The sequence below is a fragment of the Sus scrofa genome, chromosome 14, assembly GCF_000003025.6.
Source record: "Sus scrofa isolate TJ Tabasco breed Duroc chromosome 14, Sscrofa11.1, whole genome shotgun sequence".
In the NCBI taxonomy this organism is placed as follows: domain Eukaryota; kingdom Metazoa; phylum Chordata; class Mammalia; order Artiodactyla; family Suidae; genus Sus; species Sus scrofa.
The window spans coordinates 85,915,740-85,936,384 of NC_010456.5; the positions used below are offsets into that span (position 1 = coordinate 85,915,740).

Consider the following 20,645-nt stretch of genomic DNA (forward strand, 5'->3'; position numbering starts at 1 on the left):
CCACTACATGTCCTCAGCTGTTTTATGCAGGGATACCCAAAATCAAGAGACCATGTGTAAAAGCACTGAATCCTAGCCACTCAAGGACCTCAGCTGTCAGAAAGAGAAAGACAAATACCCTATGAAATCACTTATATGTGGAATCTAAAATATGGCTCAAATGAACCTACGACAAAACAGAAACAGACTCACAGACATAGAGAACAGACTTGTGATTTCCAGCGGGGGCAGTAGGGGAAGGGAATGGGGTGGATGGGGAGTTTGGGATTAGTAGATGCAAACTATTATATTTAGAATGGATAAGCAATGAGGTCCTACTGTATAGCACAGGGAACTATATCCCATTTCCTGGGATAGAACATTATGGAAGGTAATGTAAGAAGGGGAGAGTGTGTGTGTGTGTGTGTGTGTGTGTGTGTGTGTGTGTGTATGACCAGGTCACTTAGCTATATGGCAGAAACTGACACAGCATTATAAATCAATTATACTTAAATTAAAAAAAAAAGAGACCACATGAACTTTGCCCTCTTGTGGTTAATCCTTTTTTTTTTTTTTTTTTTTTTAAATTATCAACTACCAGCTGTGAGCTTCCCTGGCTTCAGGCCAAAAGTGGTCAGCAAAGCCCTGACAGAACTCGGAAAAAAAAAATCACGGAGGTCAAAGTCCCAGATGCCAAGTTTAGAAAATAAAAAATAGTCAGTGCCAGGGAGCACACTGACAGCAGAGTTTTGAAGAGGTAGGAGCCAAAGGGATCCCCTGGCCCACAGGCCCTGTCAAATCATGGGTGGAATGTGGAAAAGGGAAAGGTAGGTACAGTCAAACCAAGCAAACTGTGGAGCTGGCATGGAGCCCGAGACCTGAAGGCTCTTGGTACAGGAGAAAGAGTAAAACTTTGGGATGGAGCTATAGTTTGATTCAAATGCTAATGCCTCCTCATTTGGGGTGATCCTTGCATGTTCTTGATCTTAGTTTTTTTGATCTATAAAAGGAGGAACCAGTAATGCCCATCTTTTAAGACTGTGTGACATGTCAGTATAATAATGTTAAAAAGAAAAAGGCATCTCACAGTGCTTGGCACATAGAGTGCTCGGTGTCTGGGGACGGCTTTGGTCTTTGACATTGTTGTCACAGCGCCTGTTTGTGGCTAGACGAGACATTAGCTAACAGTGGAACATCTTTCTCAGCGTACTGTGTTCTTGCTCTTTAACGGAGAAAAGATGTGGCTTCTCATTCCACTCTGAGTTTTTCTTAGGTCATAGGTCAGATGTTTTGACTTTATTAGCCAGATTCCTTGTGAATATTTTGGCTAATGTTTTTGTCCTCTACCAGGATGGGATATGAAATGACATTTTCAAATTCAGTGTCTTTGTGATGGGAACAGACTCGGGGAGAGCCAGTAACAGTTTTACATATACATTTAGGGCAGGTGTCTTTTGTGAACTGACATGGAGAATTATGGGTCAGCCTCTGTAGCGTGCATACACATTCTTATTTAATTCTCATACGCCTTAGGAGAAGTTATTCGTACATACTCCTTTCTTAATGGGAGAGGAGACTGAGGTGACTTGCCCACAGCCGCAGTCTTTGACATTGGTTATTCAGAGATGCTGTAAATCATTTGTGTTCCCTTCACAGTTTGGCAGTTGCCTGTTTTGTAAATCCTGACTTTCCAAAAAAATACACCACTACCACCACTACCATCAATCCCCTACATTTCCAAGCCTCCCTTACGGTCAGGGTGCTGACATGTGACTTAGATTCTATCGGGGTAAGATATAAGCCACTTGGGAAACCAAGCAAGGTATGGGGTGCCCTCTTTGCCATGGGAATAGAGTCAGAGGTGCCATAGTTGTGGGTTCCAGAAGCAGTGACTTCCAACTGGAACTGTAGTAGTTCTGGGTGATATTTCTGAAAGCTCAGCTTAGAACCTGATGCCTCTAACTTTCCAAAGGGTCAATTATTATTATTATTTTTTTTCAACTGCTGAACAGATTCCCCACTGTCTACAACTCAGAACCTCAACTGAGAATCTGGTCTTTATTCCTCTAAAATGTGTTATAACTAAGAAGAGTTCCTGCCTGCTGCCTGTGTCTCCTCCTGCTGTTCCAGTGGCCTTCTTCTGGGCAGAATGTGGGGTGGGGCCAAGCCCAGTGGTTTCGCCAACATCTATCTCCCCTTCCTGGGGACTGTGAAGCCTCAGTGATGAAAAGCATAGGCAGGGCCATCTCTCCAGCTCCTGCTGTCCCTTTCCTCGCAGTTAGATATTTAATTAACCCTCCCAAGACTCTAGGGCTCCAGGACTGAGATCCCATTGTGTCTTTGTCTTGCTTTCAGGAACACTGAGCCACATTGATGGCCATGACTTCTTTCTAGAAGGTTGGAAGTTAACAGGTGCTTTTGCAACTCACTGCCTGTTCTGGTCCCAGCCGCATCATCTGCTTTGGGGCCAGCCACAGCTCTGAGCCAAGGAGCAGCCCTGGCAGGAATTTCCTGAGGGAGCCTCTATATAAGCTGATTGATTCCTTTAGGGGACCGAGCTTTCCAGTGCCATTGGTTGGTGTCTCTTTAGCTCTTATTCTATATCTAGGCTGTTAATAGTGTACTTATTGACTGGAGAAAATCTGTGATCCCATTTCCTTCCAAACCTTTCAGCTGTGTAGCCAACCCAGTAGTCCTTGCACTGAAAATGCCAGCTACTTTTGCCTACTGCTTGGAGAAGTGCCAGCTGTAGAAACAGGAAGTCAGTTTGCAAAACAGAGGAAAACAGGCCTTTCTCTGAGCATTTCCTTAAAACATTTTCCAATTTATCTATCACTTTTTAGCCTGTTCAGATTTCTTCTTACTGTGTCAATTTTTGTATTTTATCCTTTTCAGGATTCTCCCCCCCAGTGGTATCATTTTACTAGTATGCGGGATATTCACTTATAATTTAAAACAATCTCTTGTGTACAGCTGGCTCCGTCTCCATCCTCCTTCCATATTTTTCCGATTTATGCCTTTTTTCTTTGCCTTGATTAATTCCAGCATGAGTTTGTATCTCTTATTCGTATTTCAGAGTACCAGGTTTTAGATTTATTAATTTTACTGTTTTTCTCTTCACTTATGTCTACTTTTGTTTATGTTATTATTCTGAGTTATTGTCCTCTTTTCTTCCTAAGATTTTTAAGTGGAATGCTTAGCATCATTATTTTTGCTTTGATATTGCAGCAGAATCATCTAATGCTCTAATTTTACAAATGAGGTCTACTGTGCCAGGATCCCATAAGTTTTGCTATTTTTAGCATTATTTTAATTATCTTCTAACTTTATAGTTATTGTGTTCTGGATTCCTTTCTTCATCTATATCATGCAATATAGCATGAAAGTTAAAAGTGTGGATTTATCATAAGATCAGATAGGTTAGAAACCCAATTCCTATACTAACCAACATGTAACCTTCTTCAAAGGCATGGTGAAGAATGCACAGCTAATATATATAAAAGGTTCTGCTGAAACCATTGCACAAGTATTCAGGGCAAAGTTCCCTTGGGCATACTCAAGGATCTAAACATTTGGAGTGTGGGGGTATTGCTTACAGGCACAGGTGTCTCAGCAGGGGTACTGTATAGCCCTCAATTTTTTTTTTTTTTTTTTTGCTTTTTAGGGCCACACTCATGGCATATGGAAGTTCCCAGGCTAGGGGTCGAATCACTGGATCCTTAACCCACTGATTTAGGCTAAGGATTGAACCCATATCCTCATGGATACTAGTCGGGTTCTTAACCCACTTTGCCACGACAGGAACTCTCAGCCCTCATGCTCTTAATTTTGGGCTGTACTCCTATTCTCACTGCTGCTGTCCTGGGTTCTTTCTTTGGGTTTCCTATTTGTTCAGATGCCTTCGTTGAAGAGTCCACCTTTCCCCTACTTATGTAACTTCCTTTCTTTACATGATATAAATTATTCACCTCGTAAAGCAGCACACACCTTATTATTTTTCTTTTATTTAACCTTTTGGTTGAATGGCCATACTTTCTTTATTCTTAGTAAAGTTTCTTGTTTTTAGCAATTAAAGTGATTATTTAAAGACAGAAGGAGGCATTCTTATGTAATCATCCAGGTGTTATAAAATGCAATCATTTTAAACTCTTTATGGAATATGAAAACTTTTGGCTTTTTGGCTTGTTTTTGAGACTCCTTATCCTTTTCTGTCCTTTATTAATTTAATCTGTGACTTAAATTGTTCAATTTTTACATGAGGATTTTGTTTAAAAATCAGTATAGTATATTTACTAAAACATAGTGTAGTTTACTTATTAGCAAAAACCTTTGCCCTCTGTTTAGTTCATCTTGATTTTGTTCTCTGTTGGATAGTATCTCTGCCTCTTTAACAAAAAGCCTCTGAAGCAACAGTGCTTTAATTCAGCCCTTAATTTTCTGGATAATGTCTTCTTCTTTGAGTCAGATGGATAATTGGTTGACATATTTCTGAGGTTTGGTATGGAAGCATGTCTCTACAATCTTTACTTATCATTGATAGCTTGACGGGAATTCCCATCATGGCTCAGTGGAAATGAACCTGACTAGCATCCATGAAGACACAGGTTCCATCCCTGGTCCTGCTCAGTGGGTTAAGGATCTGGTGTTACCGTGAGCTGTGGTGTAGGTTGCAGATGGGGCTCAGATCCTGCATTGCTGTGACTGTGATATAGGCTTGCAGCTACAGCTCCAATTCGATCCCTAGCCTGGAAACCTCCATGTGCCATGGTTATGGCCCTAAAAGGATTAAAAAAAAAAAATAAAAATAAAGAGCTTGACTGAGGCAGTGCAGATGCTGGGTTGCATTTTCCCCTTCAAGTTTTCTGAAAATGAAATGAGATCTGTCATAAACTTTTGGGTCCCCTCCCCCACCATCTTGATTAAAAAAAGTTTTATAATCCCAGTTATAAGTCTGCACCCATGGCATATGGAAGTTCCCAGGCTAGGGGTCAAATTGGAGCTACAGCTGCCAGCCTACACCACGGTCACAGCAACACCAGATATCAGCAACATCTGTATCCTACACCATAGCTCACAGAAATGGATCGAGGCCAGGGATCGAACCTGCATCCTCCTGGATACTAGTTGGGTTCATTACCACTGAGCCACAATGGGAGCTCCTGTGGTCCATTTTAATTTGATTTATTTTTCTTTTTCTCTAAGAAGGTGTTAAAAAGTTTAAAATGTTCTTCCAATCCACCTCCCTGAGTGGAATCCTTGGGTCTCAGGTTATGCCAACAGAGACTACCTGAAAAACATTGGCAACTCTGCCCTTACCTATGGTTTTCATCATTTTGGAGGTTCTGGGTCTTTCAGTAAGTAAGGATCCACCTTCTGGCAGAGGAGAGAAATGTTGCTTGTAATATAGAGACATTAATGGACACTGATATTGAGTGGGAACAAAAGGAGAATGATGTCCTTTGATTGTTTTTTTTTTTTTCCCCAGGGTGAGGATGCTGTCCAGATATTGGCATAGCATAAAGCAGTCTCCTCTCCCAGATCAATGGGTCTCTAAGTTTTGTGGGTATCAGCATCAACTGGGAAACTTAGAAACCATACAAAGGTCTAGGGTTTCACCCATGTTAATATACCTGGGTCACTCCCTACTGGCTCTCTAGATGATTGTGATATTCTGGAGAACCATGCTGAGAATACTCCCCTAAAAAAGGTTGCCCCACTCATTTTTTAACAGGATGCATTTCATCTTTCCTGAGCACCACCATGACCCACCTGCTCTGCTCTCCTGAGAACCCTCAAAGAAACTCGAATCCTCTTATTTTCTTGCCCCAAACATGCCAGAAATTTGATTGAACTTCTGATTCATCTATATGAAAGGATTTCCAATGTTTTTCCTGATGTGAATGGCCAAGCCTCACCCTTGTATCTCTGCTTCTTCCATCTTAAGCTGCTGGCGGGGGCTCACAGACACATTGTGATTCTTAATTTTTTTTTCTCTTTTTGTCTTTTTAGGACCGCACCCATGGCATATGGAGGTTCCCATGCTAGAGGTCGAATCGGAGCTGTAGCCACGGGCTTACACCACAGCCACAGCAATGGGGGATCTGAGCTGCGTCTGCGACCTATATCACAGCTCATGGCAATGCCAGATCCTTAACCCATTGAGCAAGGCCAGGAATCAAACCTGCATCCTTATGGATGCTAGTCAGATTCATTTCTGCTGAGCTGCTAAGGGAACTCCTGCACTTTGTGATTCCTTGATAACTTTTCTGCCCTTATTGAAAACTTATTTCATTTTTCTTTTCCAATTTTTATTTTCTTTAAGTACCAATGATGTCATTTTTCTTAGCAATCCACCTGCCCCGCCCCCAAAGTCTGTTCTCAGAACAACAGCTAGATAGAGCCTTTTAAAATATATTTCCTCAAGTCCTCCAATGACTACCCGTGGCTTTGTAATAACCTGGTTCCTGGTATATTTCTGTCCTTTTCCCTCACATTATCCCCCTTGGTGTAGCGGATGCTTTAATGTGTGACCTGGATCCCCCTTCAGGACTGAAAGAATTGTTTCCTGTAGCCTCCAGGGTCCTGTGGAAGTTGTCCACCAATGGAGAAAGTTGCTTCTTCCAAGGCCATGTCCTCTTCCTGGGGCAGCCTGCATCCCATTAGTGATGGATAAATGGGAATAGAATCCAGCCTCTGAGCGGTGATGCAGGACAACTCCGAAGTGTCTTTCCAGCTTGAGAGCTCCCTGAGGGGCTGCCTGAGCCCTCTGTCAGGATCATATCAAATTCCTCTCTTGTTCAATTCTGCTTCCTCCCCTTTCTTTTTATATGTGTTGATCCTGAGCTTACTCATACTCCCTAAATACACTTCCTGAAAAATCATCTTTCTTAGAGTGTGCTTCCTAGGGACCCTGTTCTGTAAAATGTAGTTACTTCCATCAAGCTCCTCAGCTCCTTGCTTGGCTCAAACAGTGTCAAGCCTGATTGCACCTCAGGCCTTTGCATGGGTTCTTTCTTCTGCCATATTGTTCCTCCCTTGCCTGTCCTAATGGCTTGTTTCCTCACTTCAAGTCTCTGGTGAAATGCCACCTCACTGAGGAGGCTGTTGTGAGCGCCCCATTATAAAATAAAACCCTTTCCTCATTACCTAATTTTCTTTTTTATTATGATCTTTATGATCATTTGGCAGAAATATTTTTGTTTACTGTGTCTTCCCCTACCAGTGTATGCATTCCATGGGAATATTTTGTTTGTTATTCTTTCTCCAGTGTCTGGCATATAGTAAGAGCCCAGTAAATATGTGTTGAAAGAATGAATCAATGAGTGGATTCTCTCTGCTTTCTTGCTCTAAGCCTACAAGTACTTTCTCTTTCCATGCCTCCTTTTGTTTGGTTGCAGTTGGATGGCTGGGATTTCCAACTTGAGAGAGCACATTCTCAAGTATGCTCTCCACTAGCTGATTTAGTTAGAAGGGGGAAAAAGGTGGGATTCTTGGAAGAATGCCTGGAGAAAGCCCATTTTTCTATGTGGGGAAGGAGAGATAATCTTTGGCTTGTTTCTTTTCTTCCTGTGCTACTACTACTGCTGCTGCTACTAGTATTGCTGCAGCTGTTGCTACTACCACTACCACTATACTACCATTGCTACTACTACTGCTACTTCTGCTACTACTACAACCACCACTACTACTACTGCTACTACTGCTGCTGATGCTACTACTACAACCACCACTACTATTACTGCTTCTGCTGCTGCTACTCTTGCTGCTGCTGCTGCTGCTGTTGCTACTGCTACTACTGGTGCTGCTGCTGCTGCTGCTACTTTTGCTGCTACTGCTATGACTGATTCTGCTACTGCTACTACTACTGCTATTGCTCCTGCTACTTCTCCTTTCCTCCTCCTTTTTCATCTCCTTCTCCTTCCCCTCCTCCTCCTTCATCTCCTTCTCCTTCCCCTCCTCCTTCTTCATGTTTCTTTTGCTCTATTTGCGCTGTCATGTTTCAAAGCATTGAACGCTGACCTCTGTGTCTATAGTGCTTTTGCCTTTAACCTCATCATTGTCTGTTACATGTGAATTGTGGGGGGGGGCAGTGGGGGTGGAGGGGGAGCAGGGCCTAGCTGATGTTCATAATGATCAGCAGCTCTTTGTTTGGCTGAAGAGGTAGATCTAATCATCATTTCTGAGGATCAGTTAGTCACTGGTGAGTCTGCTCAATTCATTCAGTCACTGACTTACGTACTTTGCTTATGTACAAATCCCTTCTTTATTAAAAAAAGGGTGAAGACCGAGCCCTTGTGACACAGTATTTCAATTAAGAGAAATGAATATGAGTAAGTCCTAAACCCACACTTATCCTATGGTTAACACTTTTTCTCCCACATAGGAATATGAGACCTGCACCTTCCTTTCCCATTGTGGGTGTGCTACAATTTGAAGGAAGCCAATCACTTATCCATCTAATTTATGGAAGATCTTGATGTGAAGGGCTCTTTGTAGATCCCATCAGAGCTACCCAGGTAAATGAGCAATGACTGATTCAATTAACTGATAAGAATCTATTACCACTGATCCAAACTATCTTATTTGAACACAGAGCATTATGTACCAGTAACTATCAGAGTGGCTGTCATTTCCTTTTGATGAAATAGAAGAGCCTGTGTGTGTTGCAGCCCAGAAGGTGGCGCCATACACATTCAAGGGATAATTGATTTTTAAGTGCCAGTGCACACTGCGGATAGCATTTCGTGAGAAATTCCTCTAACTGGATAGTTTGGAGAGCAGAATCTACCCTTTTTGTGTCCAACAAGCCTTCCCCTTTGAGAAAGTCAAGGCATTCACCCTCTACGTGTTTTCTTCCACTGTCAAGTTCGGTGGGAGATTAGTGGGCATGTGAGTTGGAGGACTTTGAAATCCTGGCTTTGCCATTCACAGACTGTATGGCCCTGAAAAACCTTGGTTTTTCTCAATATGATTTAGGATTAATAAGAACTCTGTCATGAGGCTCTAAGGATTAAATGAAATAATGTATGCTAAGTGTGTTTTCTGTGGTCAGGCTGCACACCTGTCTTTGAATTAGAAAAGGGTATCATTTTGGAGTGATGGTAGCCCCTCAGACTGGCATGGGGAGTGGAGAGTGGGCTGGACTGCAGCCCCCACCAGCCCCTGCCTGGGCCAAGTGCCTGTACAGCTGCCTTGCCTCTTCTCCCCTCATCCCACCTTACCTTAGAACTTGTGAACCTAGAGTTTTTTGATATGGCCATGCTTATCTTAGATGATTAAGAGTGGCAAGTATTGGAGTCCTCTGATGGCTCAGCGGGTTAAGGATCTGGCATTGCCACTGCTATGGCTTGGGTTGCTGCTGTGGCACAGGGGCACGGAAAAAAAAATTGCAAGCATTGCTTAAAAGGAGAGGGTGCAATGTTATTCCTTTTCAGGGAGATGGAGAGATAACCAGGACAATTTAAGCCTTGTAGCCTTAAATACAATCAGTATGCTACAGAGCCAGGCTGGAGGAAACAAAAAGGCATGTAATTCGAACAAAGAATTGTTGGAGTTCTGAAGTGGAAGCTCAGCCCTCAAAGCAGGAAATTCTACCCACTTGGAAAATTGGATTTGTTAACCTCTGGGATGTTGAAATTCCTGGGTAACTTAACGGAGCATCTAAAATGTGGGTTCCTGTGAATGATGACTTAGAGCTGGAGCCAGAGTGCAGTTCTTGCAGCGGGGACACGTTGCTATGGAAACCATGAAGCTGGAAGTTCCTCCATGCCTCGGAAAGGCTGTCAATTAGATCCATGCACTTGGGGAGTCTAATGAAAACAGACACTTGTCATTTTTCCAGCAGCCATCTAACATTATATACATTTAAAATATGTCCATGGAAAGAAAAGCCTGCAGTTAAGTTTAGCTGTTTATTTTAAGAGAATTCCCTTGTGTGGCTTTGACAGGGCAGGTTTTTTTTTCACTCCCTCCACATTAAAGGAGAAAACTGAGGCCCTCCAGTGTTGAGCAGAAGCACAATTAGGAGAGTCACTTATGGTGGTTCATTGGAGGCTGTAGGAGGGGAGCCTCAGTCCTACAACCCTTATTTACATCACAGTGGGGGTGAGTGGGCCTTCCCTTCTTATTCACCCCTCTCACATTGGCTCCCCAGAGCTTTTGGAGTTGTAAGCCCACACTGATTGGCTGATAGGTACTTTTCTCTTAATGGGGCAGCTCAGAAGAAAACCTTCATTAGACATCACTCTCTTCAAATGTCATATGCTGAGGAATAAGGAATCATAGTTTTTGCTTAGATTGAACTTGCCATCTGAGGCCAACTGCTGGGATCTGACTCTCCCTGAGAACACAAATCAATAGTCAGTACAGAAACCACAGTCAGAAGAAGAGCTGGTTGAAGATGAGCTCTTACTATTCATTTTCAACTGAATGTATATGTGTATTCTCTTATTTTTAACCAAACTCATTAACTTTGAGTTGTGATTTTCAGAAGAAACACTTACACTCCTTATCGTGGGATGATTAATAATAAGATAGGAGTACTTTTTTCAGATTGGGCTGGGAACCGAGGACCTGGTGGTTTTGAACAAGGTCAGGCACAAAGAGCTGAAAGCACATATTCAATCAAGCCTCTCTTTGCCTAACCCATTAGGCTGCCAAATGACAATTGAAAATCCAATTCCCTACATTGAAAACTAGAGATTGATGCCTCTTTGACTTCTTGGTTCAGGGCATCCTACTCTTTCTACTTTCCTTTTAAATGTCAAATCAGAAGTAGGTCAATAGAAATCAGTGTTGTTAGTTCTCCAGTTAAGTTTGGTTCATGAGAATGTAGCCAACTTTACTACAATTTGGTTTTCAGCAATATTTGGAAATTGCCTTTAATGCTCTGAATCTGATTGCATCTGGTAATTATCATATTTCTGCTTGTGGCAAAGAAGCTAACAATATTGATATGGAAAGACAGATATTGCTTGGCTTCACGATTGGATTGGGGGGTCAGTAATTACACATATCCCCAAAGTACCTATATTATGTGGCTCTAGATAAAGATTATGCTAAGAAACCCTTTCTTGGTGTAGTTATCATAATGAGGGTAATTAGTACAATAAAAACAGCAAGTCCAAGTCACATATCTGTCCCCATAGCTCTCTCCTCTAATATATAACACTGTAGATGGATGGCTAGATGAATGATTACCCATGGCAAATATATATTAAGTACAAAGTGTGGCTCCATTGTTAGAATGTAAGACTTAATGTGAACGCTACCACTCACTGACTGTGTAAACTTGGGAAAGTTACTCACCCTATCTGGCTATCAGTTTTAATGCCTATATTATAAAGGAGTTGATCTAATTGAGCACAAGTTTCCTTTTTTGATTCTGTGAGTATAGTCTGCCATGTGGTCTTTAGGAGCTGAGTGGACATCTACCTCCCGGATGGGCAGGGAAGGTCCCATTCCCAGAAGCAAGAGTTGTACTACAGCTTCCCAGTCTAACCACGAGGACATATGAGGACCAGAACCTTTGTTCTGCTTGTCGAGCAGAGTCAAGAGTCTAAGCACACCTCTCTCAATTAACAAGAGTTAGTTACCCAGGCAGTGCACTCACCAACACATTTCTCTAAATGTTCTTGCTTGAGAAGAAGAGATGTTTCTCTAACTGGGTCTTTTGGTCTGTATTTGTAGGATTGCAAAGTTGTGGCTACTTGGTAATCTCAGATTCCCTTAAATTTTGTGATTTAATGCATGATATGGTAGCACAGAATTGGACCTTGGAAAAGAACAAAGGGATGACCATCTTTCCTAGAAGCTCCATTAATGACAATCATTTTATAGAGAAAATTGCTCCTTTCTGGGCAGTGCCTCCTCCGACTTGATGCTGTCTGTAAGCAGAAGGTGAAATTACAACAATTACGGACTTAATCTTGGCTGTGACCCCTGAATTGACCCTTTGAAGGAACCTGGATTTCATCTGTGTGTGTTATCTCTGCAAGGAGACAAGCTGTCTTCAGAATTGCTTTGGGGGCCCCATCATGTCATTGTGAAATTGCAGTTAGTAATCTTGGCAACAGTTCTCAGATTTGGTGCAGATAAGCTCGAACATATCCAGTTCCCTAGTTTCCAGTGTTATTTAGAGAATTGGATGATTTAAGGCCCTTATTTTCCTTAACTCAATTCTCATCATAATCCATCAACATCACAGTACATTTACTCTCCATCTCATTCTTATATGATCCTATTAGTTGGGAGTAACTCAAATGATATTTTTCTTTACTATGGCCCTGTCACCTCTTTGTCTTTGCTAGAACCTTTTACTAATTCAGAATTCAGCCATACTCTATGGAATAATTTTCATAATTCTGGTTTTATTTTTTGGGTTGTTCTAGGCATGAAGCAAAAGAAGTTCCTCCTGCTCCATGCAAATGACATTAAAACAATGTCTTTAAATCAGAGGTTTGAAATGCCTCTCTTAGATTGTTGAGGCTGATACATGGTGGTCACCACACTCCATGGTGTCTTCGTGCTGCTCCATGGAAGTGAATGTAAGCTTTGGGGAGAGTGAGTGACATTTTCAGGCCCTAAGGAACATGGCCTCATGGTGGCTCCAGTGCAGTGATTCAGGCAAAATGTAGTCTAGGATGTGTGAACAGCATCGTTCTTGGCTATGTGGTCCTCTCCCACTAAGTTTCTAGGCAAAAATGACATTCCCTGTTGTCAAGGAGCCAGTGGCTCTGAGTGAGCTCACATAGAAGCAGGGGTGCTGGCCACCTTCGAGGGGAATTTCTGCTTTTCCTGAGTCTTTTGCTTCTGTGCTGGACACCTCATTTATCACCAGCCAGGAGAGGAATGCAAAACTTACTGTCTCTGTTCAAGGTCATATAAGAAATGCAGATTCCTCCTGTACAATTTTTTTTCCCTCCGCCACAGCAGTAGTATATATCAGTTGTTGAGTCCAGTTTGACAAAATACTCATAGAGGATCTACTGCGCTGGTTGGGAGTAGTGAGAGGAAGAAGAGGGAAGGACTGCCCTGCTTACGAGGTACCACTTAAGTAGATTTGATGTGGGATGTGTCGAACTTAGGGACATGGTCTGTGGGGAAACAGGAGGAATCAAGGCTGGGACTCTGGAAATAAAATAGCTCTGGAGTTTTCTTCTCTAAACAGGTGGCCAGCATTGTTGTAATATTACTGAATAAAAGGAATTCTAATACTTTGTATTTAGTTTCCAAATGAATGTGATGAATGCATGGCTGGACTACAGTGGTCCTCTTTATCTGTGGGGATATGTTGTGAGACACTCAGTGGATGCCTGAAATCATGGATAACACTGAACCCCATATAAACTATGTTTTTTTTTTCCTGTACATACATACCCATGATAAAATTTAACTTTTAAATTAGGCACTAGAAGAGATTAGCAACAATAAGTAATCATAGAGCAATGATAATAGTATACTGTGAAAAAATTATGTGAATGTGGTCTCTCTCTCAAAGTGTCTTATTGTACAAACTTAATGCCTTTCCATCTTATCTAGGTTCTTACCCTGCACTGTGGCTATAACTTTTGCAGTCTGAAGTGTGACAGCAAAGCTAGCACAGATTTCTTTTTCCTTATTCACAATTTTTCAACAGAAGATTTGTTCTTCCTGTAGATTTTAGCAGCCTCAGCTTATGAATTTTTTTTCCTTTCCTTATTAAGTCGAAAATTTCACCTTTTCAGTGACAATTTCAGATAATTATATGGTCCAACCTCAGTGACTTTTCAGATTCATCCCCTAATGCTCAGTGGCTCCACTCCAGCCTCTGGCCCCTCCTGTACCCAGACAACCTCCTACCAGTCTCCATACTGGCTTTTCACCACTTATCTGTATCCTTAACCTTCCCCAACTCCTTCTAGTCTTTACTCCATTGCTACTATCTCAATATGGTCTGCTTAGATCACCCTATTTTTAAAAATTTTTTCTTTTATTGAAGTATGGTTGCTGTACAATATTTTATAAATTACAGGTGTACAATATAGTGATACATAACTTTTAAAAGTTAAACTTGATTTATAGTTATTATAAAATATTGGCTATATGTTGTACAATATAAACTTGTAGCTAATTTTATACCTAATATTTTGTACCTCTTAATCCCTTACCCTTATATTGCCCCTCCTCCCCCTTCCTTCTTCCTACTGGTAACCACTAGCTTGTTCTCTATGTCTGCGAGTCTGCTTCATTTTTGTTATATTCACTAGTTTGTTGTATTTTTTAGATTCAACATATACATGATATCACACAGTATTTGTCTTTGTCTGACCTATATGCTTAGAGTAATGCCATCCAAGTCTATCTATGTTGCTGCAAATGGCCACATTTCATTCCTTTTCATAGCTTAATAGTATTCCATTTCATGTATATGTATATGTGTGTGTGTCTATACGTACACATCGGGGTGCACATATCTTTTCAAATTAGTGTTTTTTTCAAATATTACTGGGTCACATGGTAGTTCTATTTTCAGTTTTTTTGGAAACCTCCATATTGTTTTCCACAATGGCTGCACCAATTTACATAATTATCAATAGTGTATGAGGGTTCCATTTTCTCTGCATTCTTGCTAACACTTGATATTTGTGTTCTTTTTGATGATAGCCATTCTGACACATGTGAGTTGACATCTCATTGTGCTTTCGACCTGCATTTCCCTGATGATTAGCTATGTTGAACATCTTTTCACATATGCCTGTTGGCCATCTGCGTATTGCAACCTGCATCCGCCCTCCTTCGGCAGGAATTCCTGTCCTAAGTAAGTAGCAAACTTACTCAAGTTTTTTTTTTTTTTTTTTTTTTTTTTTTTTTTTTTTTTTTTTTTGCCACAGAAATGATCACCTTCCGGTGTACCATGTTTTTCACTTATTCACTATGTTTGCCATTTGTCTTCCCTCAATCCGCTCCAAATTAGAATGTAGGTGCAAGTGGCAGGGTTTTTTACTTGTTTGTTCTCTATTTCATCACAAGCGTCTTGGAAAGGATTTGGTGGATGGTGGGGGACTTTTGTTGAATAAATGAATCCAGCAAATCCATGCCTTCTCAATAAGTATATTGCTTTCAAATAAGCAGGGATTCAGAGTTTGGTAGGTAGTGGATAGCTTTGGTAGATGGTGGGGGGATGTTTGTTGAATAAATGAATCCAGCAACTCCATGCCTTCTCAATAAGTATATTGCTTTCAAATAATCAGGGATTCACAGTTTCCATTTGGAAAGGAGTGGTGAATCAATTCTTAACCCACCTGTTGGTTTTTCTCAGCTCTGGAATGTATTTTGTCATATTCTCCCATAGAATTTAGATGTGACGTAGTTTTAAAAATGACATCAACTAGGTTTTTTCCCCTCTGAGAAAAAAAAAGATACTCAAATGTTTTGGGGGAGAGTCAGACTCTTGGTAATCAAGCAGCTTGCACCACACCTTGGTCTTCTTAGGAATTCCTTGGCACATCATTCTTCTCATTAAACACAAGCTCTTTCATCCCTGACATGCTGGGTTCAGGGTGTTTGAGATAACTGACTCCATCACTGAGATATGCCAGTTGAGTAAGCCACCTGAAGTCATAGCAGTTGTCTTTGCTGGCATTATCAGTGCCATGAAAAACCTGCTCTTATCACACCTTTCATTTTGAAGACTGTGTGTGCATCTTTCTCCTTGGAAAACACAATAATGGATCTTACTCATTTCTTCATGTAGAAATTAAAATGACAGTCACTCAGGCATTGAAAAGATGAAATCCATATTTTCTTCAATAAATAATCAAGATCAGGAAATAACATTAACCTCAATTCATTTCTAAGAATACAGAATAATGAAGATCGGTATTTAAGTGCAAACACTTGCATGATCCAGCACAGCTAGCTGACCCACCAGTGGGGATTTCAAGCACTAAACCCTGCTTTCTAGTTTATTTAGGTTTGATGCTGTCAGGAGTGTTTTTAATTATTTTTTAACTCTTTGGCAAAAGGAAGATGATTGATTCTGATAGTTCTTCTCTAACCCATAATCTATTCTAGCCCTTTATATGCCCTTTGGAGTAAAGAAAGACAGAAAAATACATTGGTGATGGCTTTGCAGTATGAATTATAGGGGAGATAATAGGAACAGGCCCTTCTGAACTCACATTCTTCCTTTCTTGTGAAAACATTTCTTTGATTCCTTGCAATTCTCTCAAGACTGGAGGATAAAGATTGTGTTGTAGATGTAACAGTCTTAATTAGTAAAACTGACAAGAAAATACTTATCTCTTCATATTGAATGACAGGAAAACACAACTTAGGGAATTTGTCACTTATGATTGAATAGAATCACATTCGAGTCTTACACATTTGTCTTAACCTGATTAGTTCACAGGCAGGTTTTTGTTTAGCTTTCTGTATCATGAATATTCTGAATTCTTAGCTTTTCTTATCAGCAAAGAAAAGCAGTTTATAATATGAGGCCTGAACAAACAAAGTACTTTAGACATTTTTACCTTTTCCCTGCTAGAGAAGCTGATTTTCTGCATAAAAAGGAAACTCTTTTTAAAATTTCATATTTTTCTTTATCAAAGAGGGAGGGGCTTATTTATTTTCTAAATTTTTTTAAGGAAGGGAAGATTCATATTTTTATTTTTATTTTTTATTTTTTTTGGTCTTTTTGTCATTTTTATTTTTATTTATTTATTTTTGATTCATATTTTTAAATTATGCAATAAGTCTAAGATAACTTTTCTCTCCATAATTGTGTCTCCAAAAATTGTCTTAAACAACTGTCTCTTCTAAAGAGCATAGATATTTGTCATCTCTCCTTTACAAATACTACATACATATGCCAAGAACTGATTCATTCTTTGCAAGTCAGCAGTTTCATCCAATATTAAAGACACATGTCTACTATCATACATGATGTTATTTACTATAGAAGATTCTCCAAAAGCCTTTTCTGAGTCTCTCTGAGCATGATATTTGGCATTAATTCTGTGTGAATCACAAGAGTCTTATCAATAAATAGTGTAGCCGGTACCTTTTTTTCCTTATGTCAAATACAGCTTTGAAAAATTCCTCTTTGCTTTTGGTCTCTTACATAACTTAAATGACTGGATTAATTTGGGAACACTAGCATTATTTTTATTTTTACAGAAAAGACATTGCACCTCTGAAAGTGAACCACAAGCTCTGATGACTACATGTCATCACTAGCTGGGGTTTTCTTACAGTAGCAACATGGTTTTTCTGGGTTCCTGGGAGGCTGGAGGAAGGCAGTGCTGGGGTCTTGCTTAATTCAGTCCATGAACCAGGAGAGTGTCATATCTGTAAACATTTCTTTCAAAAAAGGGAAAAGTTTCCTGGTATAAATTTGTCCACATTGGTAATGTCAAAAAAAAAAAAAAAAAAAAGGCAAGTAAGAATTGGCTTTCCTGTACTTCTGGCTGAGCCCTACCTGACTTGCAAAATTTTCTGGAGACTTAGATACCAGGAACAAGAGAATCCCACAATAACAAACTGTGCTGGTTTCTGTCTGGGGCCACTGCCATGCTTCATGCTTCTCTTAAGGTCTGTGTCCTTTGCCAAAAAACTTAGGAATTTATATAGGTGTGTAGGTATATGGATGGGTGTTTACTATCCACAAATCCAGACTCTATTTCCAGAGGTAGAGTAAAACCATAACTAAAGACTAGGAGTTTAATAAAGTGGTTGGTTCCATCAATCCACATTTTCAGATATTCATCATGGTATTTTCTAGTCATATTTTATTTTTTAGGTGATTGTGCTAAATCATTGTAGATACAAATTCACTTGTCCCAGTACATAGAGTTATGTTCCCACTTACGTCCTCTCTTTTATTTATATTTACAGCATCAGTGTGAGTGGTACTACATTTTCAAACTTTTCAGTGGCTTCATTGAAGTGAGTTGATTTATAATAAACTGCACATATATAGAGTGTATCATTTGATAAGTTGAATAGATGTATGTACCCATGATACCATCGAGAAACCATTTCACAATCAAGTTAATGAGCATATCCATCATCCTCAAACTTACTTTGTGTCTATTGGTAATTCCAGCATATAGCTCTCCAAGCCTCCATCCCCAGGCAATCACTGATATCCTTTTTTTTTTTATTGTAAATTAATTTGCATTTTCTGGAATTTAATACAAATTGAATGACATAGAACGCACTCTTTCTTGTCTGGCTTCTTTCATGTACCATACTTATTTTGAGATTCAAACATGTTCTATGTTATTTGTAGTTTTTTTTTTCTCCATTTTTATTGTTGAGTGGTATTCCATCATATGGATGTATAGTAATTTCTTAATCTTGTTTATGGACATCTGTATTGTCTTCAGTCACTGGCTACTACAGACAAAACTATTACTAACATTAATGTGTTCATCTTTTTTTTTTTTTTTTTTTTTTTTTTTGTCTTTTTAGGACCGCACCTGTGGGATATGGAAATTCCAGGCTGAGGGTTGAATCAGAGCTGCAGCTACTGGCCTGCACCACAGCCACGGCAATGTGGGATCTGAGCCGCTCTGCAACCTGCACCACAACTTGCAGCAATGTTGGATCCTTAACCCACTGAGAGAGGCCAGGGATGGAACCCGCATCCTCATGGATACTAGTTGGGTTCCTAACCCACTGAGGCACAACAGGAACTTCAATGTGCAAATCTTTTTTATACTTTAATTTCTTTGGGGTAAATACTTAGAAGTGGGATGGCTGCATCATATAGTAGATGTATTTTTAACTTTTTATGAAACTGCCAATCTCTTTTACAAAGTGTTTTTATCATTTTACCTTCCTTTTTTAATTTTAATTTTAAAAATTTTATTGGAATATAGTTAACTGATAAAGTTGTGTTAATTTCAGGTGTACAGTAAAGTCAGTTGTCATATACATATATCCATTCCTTTTCAGGTTCTTTTCTCATATATATTATCACACAGTACTGAGTAAATTTCCCTGTGCCATGCAGGAGGTCCACATTACCTGTCTATTCTATATATAGTAAAGTGTATATATCAGTTCCAACCTCACCCCAACCACATTTCCCCTTTGGTAAACATGAGTTTGGTTTCAAAAATCTTTGACTGTGTTTCTGTTTTGTAAGTTCTATTGTGTCATTTCTATTAGATTCCACATATTAGTGATCTCATATATTTGTTGTTCTCTTTCTAACTTAATTCACTTAGTATAATTATTTCTAGGTCCATTGTGCTGCTGCAAATGGCATTATTTCATGCATCTGATGGCTGAGTAATATTCCATTGCATAAATGTATCACATCTTCTTCATCCATTCCTCTGTTGATGGACATTTTGGTTGCTTCCATGTCTTGGCTATTATAAATAGTGCTGCTGTGAACATAGGGGTGCACACAAATTTTCAAATTATGGTTTTATCTGGATATATGCCAAAGAGTGGGATTGCTGGATCATATGGTAGTTCTATATTTAGTTTTTAAAGGAACCTCCATACTGTTCTCCATAGTGGTTGCACCAACTTGCACTCCCACTGACAGTGTAGGAGGGTTCCCTTTTCTCCACACCTTCTCCAGCATTTATTTATAGTTTTTTTTTTTAAACATACATTCTTTTTTTATATTCTTTTCCATCATGGGCTATCCCAGGAGACTGGATATAGTTCCCTGTGCTGTATAGTAAGACCTTGTTGTTTATCTGTTCAAAGTGTAATGGTTCGAGTCTACTAACCCCATACTCCCAATCTATCCCACTCCCCCCCACCCCCATATTTGTAGATTTTTTTTTTGATGATGGCTATTCTGACTTGTATCTGGTGATTCCTCATTGTAGTTTTGATTTGCATTTCTTTAATAATTAATAATGTTGAGCATCTTTTCATGTTTTGTTTTGTTTTTTTTCTGCCATCTGTCTGTCTGCTTTGGAGAAATGTCTGTTTAGAGCTTCTTTGGTTGCCTGTTTTTCTGATATAAAGCTGTATGAGATGTTTGTATATTTTGGAGATTAATCCCTTGTCAGTTGTTTCATTTGCAAAAATTTTTTTCCCCTTCTGTGGGCTGTCTTTTTATTAATGGTTTCCTCTGTTGTGCCAAAGATGAGAGTTCAAAGTGCTCCACATCCTTGAAAGAGTTTTTATGGTCATTCTTTGTTTTTTAAAATTTTATTGATGTATAGTTGACTTGCAGTGTTGTATTAATTGGTCGGTCTTTTAGTTTTCAAGTTTCTAACAGTGGATAGTGGAGTCTTATTGTGTTTTAATTTGCATTTACCTGATGTCTAATGGCTATTGACTGATGGGTTCCTCATGGTGACAGTGTATTTGCCATCATATATCTTTTTTGGGCAATATCCATTGAAGTGTTTGGTCCATTTTGAAATTGTAAAGTTTGTTACTGTTATTTTTTATTGTTTTAGACTTTATATATTCTGGATGTAGTTTCATTGACTTTTCTCTAATGGCCTCCTGTTATCTATTTCATTGATTTCAATCTAATTTTTATTACTTCTTCCTTGTATTTATTTTGTCTTTATTTGTTCTTTTTTTATCCTAATTTTTAAAGAGAGAAGCTGTGGTCTTTGAATTAAAAACTTTCTTCTTTTTAAAATACAAGTACTTCAATACTGCCTTTGTTACATTCCACAATTTTGATACGTTGTATTTTC

At 39.5% G+C, this 20,645-nt stretch overlaps 1 long non-coding RNA gene across 1 annotated transcript in view; it reads left to right on the forward strand.

The window, feature by feature from the left end:
- The window catches only part of LOC102160043, a 331,107-nt gene continuing 311,060 nt past the window's right edge, over positions 599-20,645 (forward strand). The window contains exons 1-3 of the long non-coding RNA XR_002338552.1: positions 599-806; positions 8,363-8,495; positions 14,623-14,776. This is a non-coding gene — a long non-coding RNA (uncharacterized LOC102160043). The remainder of the gene's footprint in view (positions 807-8,362; positions 8,496-14,622; positions 14,777-20,645) is intronic.